At 37.5% G+C, this 7,597-nt stretch overlaps 1 protein-coding gene across 2 annotated transcripts in view; it reads left to right on the plus strand.

The window, feature by feature from the left end:
* Window positions 1-5,766, plus strand: part of MTARC2 (mitochondrial amidoxime reducing component 2) — a 39,952-nt gene extending 34,186 nt beyond the window's left edge. For both annotated transcript variants that reach the window (XM_007481425.3, XM_056815964.1), the window contains exon 8: window positions 4,471-5,766. The gene's annotated coding sequence lies outside the window, so the exon portion shown is untranslated. The remainder of the gene's footprint in view (window positions 1-4,470) is intronic.
* Window positions 5,767-7,597: the final 1,831 nt, after the last annotated feature.

Raw genomic sequence — 7,597 nt, forward strand, 5'->3', positions numbered from 1 at the left:
GCATTAGTTTTTTTTTTTTAAACCCTTACCTTCTGTCTTGGAGTCAATACTGTGTATTGGCTCCAAGGCAGAAGAGTGGTAAGGGGTAGGCAATAGGGGTCACGTGACTTGCCCAGGGTCACACACCTGGGAAGTCCTAGCTCTCAATCCACTGAGCTACCCAGCTGCCCCCAGCATTAGTTTTTTAAAAGAATGCCTTGATTGAAGAAGTGCTATCAGTGAGATCAGTCTTGTGGTAGAGAACTGGATAAATTAGGGAAACGTTTGGACCCACTATTGTATTAGTTCAGGCATGAGGTCATCAGAGGTGAGTGGTGGCAAAAAGAATGGAAAGTGAGGAACAAACTCAAGAATAGTCATGAAGAATCAGTCAACAGGACTTGGAAGATGAATGAATGTGGGTGATAAAGAAAAATGAGGTCGGAGATAAGCCTGAGATTTTAAGTGTGAGTAACTTGGAAAATGGTAGGACCCTTCAAAGAAGCAAGAAGGTCATGAGGAGAAATTGATTTTGGCAGAAAGACTGGAATAGCTTTAGACATGTTGTGTTTCACGTACTAGTGGCATGTCTACATGTCCAGGATACACGTGGAATAGTACTGGTGCTCAAGAGGGTCAGAAATCGATATTTAGTCATCAGCTGCTCCCAGCTCCATGAGAGTTGATTGTTAAATATTCAGTGTGGACATTCTGTACCTTAGAAATTGCAAATACTACAGATCAAGACTTGATCTATGTTTTTGTTGATTGTCCAGACTTAAAGTGATGGAGACAATATTAGTAACAACTTAAACTTAAACATATGCTGTGTATACTTCCTCCCCCTGTAGATCCCATTGTTAAACATTTGCCAACACCTCCCACCTACATGCCATCCACATAAACATGGTAGTTGAAGCCTGGACAAGATCTCTAAGGGCAAAGGCATAGAGAAAGAAAAAATCTAAGAAGCAGAACTTTGGGGACTCCTTACATTTAGAGTATAGTAGGAATAAAAACAATTGAATGATAGAGGCATGGTCAGAGAGAAGCAAATGGAAGGAAGATGGGATATTATTAAAGTTTTAAGGTCAATTTGGCTGTTTAGAAAAATGTGTGAAGGGAAATAGTATGTAACAAGACAGAAAGGTAGGCTGCAGTCAGGTTGTGAAGGGCTTTACATACTAAACAGAGAATTTGGCATGTGATCTCAGAGGTAATAGGGAGCTACCAGGGTTCAATATGTGGTTAGTAGACTTGAGAGGGGAAGAGATGATGAAAGCAGACCAATTGAGAAGCTATTGTAATAGCCCAGTCAGTTAATAAACATTTATTTAGTCCACACTATGCATCAGGCTCTGTGTTAAGCATTAAAAATGCATAGAAAGTCAAAAGGCAGTGTAGATCTCAAGGAACTCAGATTCTAATGAGGGGAGACAACATGTGGATGGCTTTTTACAAATAAGCTATAGACAGGATTCATTGAAAATAATCAACAGAGGGAAGGCACTAACTTAATTTTTTAATTTCATTTCATGTAAATTTTTTCCATCAATTAAATAGAAAAACAATTATTTTAGCCATAGTTTTTTTTTAAGTTTGAGCCAAATTGCCATTCTCCCTCTTCCCCCCCCCCCAATTACCTCCTCCCTGAGATGCAATTTAATATAGATTTGATATTGTAAGACACTAACTTTAATGGCAATCAGGAAAGATTTCCTGTAGAATAGAGCTGTGAAACACAATACACAGCACTCCCAAGTGTAGCCTGAAGCAGATTAAAATGCAGTTGGGAAATATTTAATGAAATAAATAAAAACAGAATAAAACATAGATCTCGTTATACTTTAGAATTTAGTTAATATGCAGCCTGCAAGGATCCTTGTATCTGTTTTAGTTGTCCTGTTGCTATTTGAGTCTGATACCACTGCCCTAGAATATGGTATTTTAGCTGAAGCTTGAAGGAAGCCAGAAAAGCCAGAGATGAGGAGGAAGAACATTCCAGTGTGTGTGTGTGTGTGTGTGTGTGTGTGTGTGTGTGTGTGTGTGTGTGTGTGTAAGATATAAAAAATCCTGGAAAGGTATACCCAACAGGATTTTCCATTTGATTCTGGAAGTCATAGGGAGCCACTGGAGTTTACTCAGTTGGGATGAAGGGTTGATGTAACATGCTCTGACCATCTGTGTGGATGAAGGACTGGAATGGGGAAAGAAATGGAGACTTTGTAGGAGAAATTGAAAGTAGGAGATGGGTAGTGAGGGAACCACCGAATCCGAGAAGTGGAAGAGACTTTAAAGATCTAGTGTAATCTTATTTTACTGCAAGCAATATAAAGTTTGAGAATTTTTCTGTAGGGTCAAAAAACCGTGCCTTTGAAGGGCAGTGGAATAAATTTGGATTCAGAAGCTTAGATCACTTGAGGGACTGAAAAAGATTGAGATAAGACTATGGTCAGTAGAGGAAGTGATATGAGGAACAAACCTGAAAGGGTCATTCAGGTTACTGTGGTGGTATTTTTTTGAGAGGCATTATGTTATGTGGAATATATATATATATATATAATGGAATATATGAAATGAAATTAAATATAATGAATAAATGAAATATAATGGAAAGAATGCTAGACACAAGTCAGGACAGAGTTTTGAGTTCCAACTCAAGCACTTAACTAAGCAAGCTTGGCCAGGTCACTTCACATCTGTGAACTTGAGTTTCCTTATCTGTAAAAATTCATATACTGTAAAATGAAGTACTTCCCTTATTCTCAAGTTGGTTGTGAAGATCAAATGAGGCAATATATGTAAAGAGCTTTATAAACTTTTCAAATCATTTCCCTAGCAGCTTCTTGGATTGTCTTTCATGATCTATCTCGACTATTGTCATGTTCATATTAAATTAATGTAAAGACATGAATATAATATTATTATTGCTGAATGTTGTGTCAAGATTAGATATTATGCATTTATTATGCACCCCTTCAGATAGGGGCACATAATAAATGGTGTTGAACAGAACTGAACTGGGCCAGAAAAATGCAGCTCTATTAGTCTATATTTAGTCATAAGAAGGGGGGAAAAAAGACAAATGTTATTGCCTAAAGTTAGGAGACTTGCTCAAACTGTCCCAGATTGTTAATGGAAAAGCAGGATTTTAAACACCTTGGGACTCCTTTGCTGCTCAGTTGTTGAGAAATATTGTTGACAAAATGCCAGCTGTCTGTGGCATGCCACAGGGAACATGAAGAAAGAGAACTTGCCCAGCAGGAAATCTGAGTGGAACTTGGTATAAACTGAAAAATATTATTCCTATTGTGAACCTTATATTTATTTTGTAATATTCCCATCATACTTAAAGGGTTCAACACATAGCAAGCACTAAACAAATGCTTTTTTTAATAACAAAAATTTTATTTAATTAATTGATTTAGAATATTTTCCCATGGTTCCATAATTCATATTCTTTCCCTCCCCTCTTCCCACCCCCTTCCCGTGGCCAATGAGCTAAACCATGTAAAACCTGGGTTTTACATGTAGACAAATGCTTTTTGCTTGTGATTGGTGGAAAAAATCTTGGATTTAGAAATCATTGTGTTCCTTTCGATTTATCCTCAACTTCTCACTCTCCCCCCACATAGCCAATCAGTTGAAAATTTTGACATCTCTTTTGTATGTCTTCTTCTCTTCTGTCAGGCAGGCACTGCCCTACTTCAGACTAATATTCCCTTTTAATGGAAAAATTACAATAACCTTTTTTTAATCCTTACCTTCTGTGTCAGGGTCAATGCTGTGTATTGCTTCTAAGGTAGAAGAGTGATAAGGACTAGGTGTCAGCAATGGGGATTAAGTGACTTGCCCAGGGTCACACAGCTAGAAAGTATCTGGGTCCAGAGCAATACTCTCTTAATTGGTCTTCCTACCTAAAGTCTCTCCCCGATTTAGTCCATCTTCCACAAGGCATCAAAGTGATTTTCCCAAAGCATAAGCCTGACCATGTCATTCCTATACCTAATACATTTTGCTGGTTCCTCATTGCCTCTAGTAACAAATATAAATGCCTCTTTGGGTTCTTAAAGCTCTTTATAACATGGCCCCACCTTACCTTTCCAATCTTATTACACATTTCTCCCTTTCCCTAACTCCATGAAATAGTCAAACAGGTCTTGCTGACACCCCATATTCTGCATTCATGACTCTTGGAATGCCATTGTGACCTTGGGCAAGTCACAACCTTTCTGAACCTCAGTGTTTTCATCTGTAAAACGATGAGGTTAAACTGAATGTCTCTGAGGTGCCTTCCAGCTTTGGATGAGCTAATTTTATATATATGCCATCACAGGTTGGGATCTGTTCATCCCAACCCCAAATTAAAAAAAAAAAAATCTCATCTGTTGAAGTGACAAGAAGTGGGAGGTGGGGAATTGCAAGCTACTGAGATACTGTACTTAAGCCAACTAAGAAGTAAAATAATCAGTCTTTTCATACTTCATTTAGGTTACAGGACGGGAAAGGGATTGACCAAGATCACACAGCAACTTCTCGGCAGATCTCATGAAACTTTTCAGTAGATTTGTCTTGGAAAAAAACCCTTTACTATTTTTGACTCTCTATTGAACTTTATGTTCTGTATGTTAATGAAACAAAAGTAATAAGTATTATGGGGGATGGAATAGATGAAGAAGAATTAATAATAGTAATAATAGGCTAAACGTTCTGTGGGTGCAAAAAAATTGGAAACGTAGATGGCTGTTGACTGGGGAATGGCTAAACAAATTATGGCACATGAGTGTAATGGAATATTACTGTTGTTTAAGAAATGATTAATATGTTGAATACAGACAAGCACAGACAGACTTATATCATCTGAGATAAAGTGCAATAAACAAGTCCAAGAAAACAATATGTGCAATGACTATAAGAGTTCAACAGAATTAATGTAACAAAATTAAACAGAAGGAATAGCTATGAAAGACTAAAAAGTGAATGCTGAAAATGTAGAGAGAACAAGCATGACCCGAAGGACAGAAATGGGAAAACGCCCTCACCTCATTCCTTTGCAGAGGAGGGATGTCCAGGGGTATGGTATACTACACATATTTTCAGATTTTTTTGTATGTATCTATTGATTTTTTCCTTTTTCCTTAAAAATATTATTTGGCACTCTTAAAGGAGAGAAGAGGGGGGACACTGAAAAATTCTGGTGATGTAAAAACATCAAAAGATACCAATAACATTTATTTAAAATAATAGACTAATAATTAAAAATGACATGTCTTAAATCCCTAATTTCAGTATTATTGAGGAAGAAAAATGGAAAGGACTGAGGGAAAACCAGTAAGCCTTTTAAAGTATAATGTTTCTGACATTCTCCATTTGAGGATAAAATGGAGGACTTAGAGACTTGATTCTTTTATATCTTCCTACTGTCTTCATACTTCATAAACCACTTGTTACCTTTTTTCCTTGACATTAGGAAATAGGATTGTAATTGATCTGTGAGTTTTTAATGTGGAGAGATGCTATTTAGAAATTTTTCTGGGAGAGAAATATTCTCAATAAGAATGGAGGAGAGGGGAATGGAATTTCAATCAGAATGGAATGTTTAAGGCAGGGATTAGCCCAAGGGAAGAAAAGAATGTTTTTAGAGATATTCAGAATTTGTTAAAACTAATGGAAATGTCCCATTTTAGCAGTATAAGAAAGAAATCTCCTGAAACCAGATTTTCAGTGAGATAATCTACTTCTGCTCTTATGGTATTTTTATTGTAATAAATATAAATTCAAATTAAACATTCTTAAATGTTGTGGTTAATGAGCTTTATTCCTAATTATACTGAAATTCTCAGCACTTATTTTTCTCCATTCTTTGTGGCTTGAGAGCACAGTAACTTTCATGGAGATGGGTATATCCTTTATAATGATTACCTTTTATCTTCATATCACATTAATGAATCAAGGAGTTGGATGGAGTGATAGGAGTTTATTGCTTTTCCCCACCAATAGCAAATGTCTTCTAAATTGGTGATTTTGTGGTAAATCAAAAAAATGAAAAAACAACCCATATGCTAACTGTTCTTTTATGAAGCTAAATTTTTGGAAGGATATTTGGGGGACGAAGTTGTCTCCAGGCAAAGGAACAGAAACACTTCAAACTGGAGCTATGTTCCACCAGGTCTGGGGGGTCGCTGCAGATCATCTCTTATCTTTGGATTGCTATTGATCCTTCCAAGATAGGTGCTGAATGCTGGAATAAATGTCTGTGAAGGCAACAGTAATTCACGGATTAGGGGTTCCAATATTAGCTTTATGTTCAAGAGAAACATTTTCTCTTTTAGGTGAGTATGATTGTCAATCCTTTCCCTTCAGAAACTGTAACTCAAAGGTCACAAGGCAGTGACTGGACAGAAAGAGAAAAATGTTTGATTCTTATCTCACAGCCTTAAAGTATTATCTATGGGTTTCCCCCTTAACTGTGCATTCCTAGAACTAAAGGGTTCAACCTTCTGCACAAATTTCTATAGACAGCTATGACTCCTTGGGATTTTGACCAAAGGCCTTAATTCTTAAATACATTGGCAGATAATAAAAGAGTTCGGGGGCAATCCATGCCTAGAAATTGGAACTGCAAAAACTGGACAGAATCCATACATAGCCTCCATCCCAAATTGGTGGGGTAGCAGCCACATCTGGAAGATATTCCACAGTTGGAGCATGCACACAGGTCTGTATCACATGTGATACTGCTTGTGCCCTTTACACAGTAGATGCCATTTATTGACTCAGACTTCTTATGATCTCTTACCTCTCCCCTTACTCTAATATCTGATGTTTGGAGAGTGAACACATGCAACAGTAACATAATAATCCTCTAGTATAATAGGACCCTGGAAATTGGGGGCACCAACCACCTGGTAATTACCCTGTTTTGCATATCAAATCTGTGCCTTTTTCTCCCCTAATTCCTGTGATTCAGTATCCCTTTTTCCCAAGATGAAAACTCCCCTTCCCTGCTACCTCTCTCTAATCCTTTAAACTCAGCTCTATCCTTCCCCATTTCTTTTCTTCTTGCTTTTTGTCCTTTCCCCCTTCTGTTCTGACATTGACAATCTTCCTTTCATCCTAGATTTCCTTTTACATTCTATGTTTTTTTTGTGTGTTTACAGAAACTTAGTTCCTTTCAGAGAACTCTGCATTCTTAGATTTCCTTTTGTTGTTCTTTAGTTGGTTTTCAATCATGTCTGATTCTTTCTGACCCCATTTGGGGTTTTCTTAGCAAAGATACTGGAGTGACCTGGCTTAGTGTTCTATCTACTGTACCACCTAGCTGGCACCTAGATTCCCATTATAATACTGATTGTTCCTCTTCCCATCCAACCACTTTCATTCCAAAATCCACTGGACCAGAAGGAGGCAGAATACTCCTAGTTTCCAACTATCATTTCCAGAACTTTCTCCTACCACAATCATAAAATCTCCCCCCCTTTTTTGAGGGTCACCTTGTTGGTCTCTCTCACTAAGTTCAGATCCTAATTTCTATGATCTATAAGCCTCTAGGTCAGTGATTATGAACCTATGGCATGGGCACCAGAGATGGCACACAGACTGCTCTCTATGGGCACTC

This window comes from Monodelphis domestica, chromosome 2 (assembly GCF_027887165.1).
Source record: "Monodelphis domestica isolate mMonDom1 chromosome 2, mMonDom1.pri, whole genome shotgun sequence".
Lineage (NCBI taxonomy): Eukaryota > Metazoa > Chordata > Mammalia > Didelphimorphia > Didelphidae > Monodelphis > Monodelphis domestica.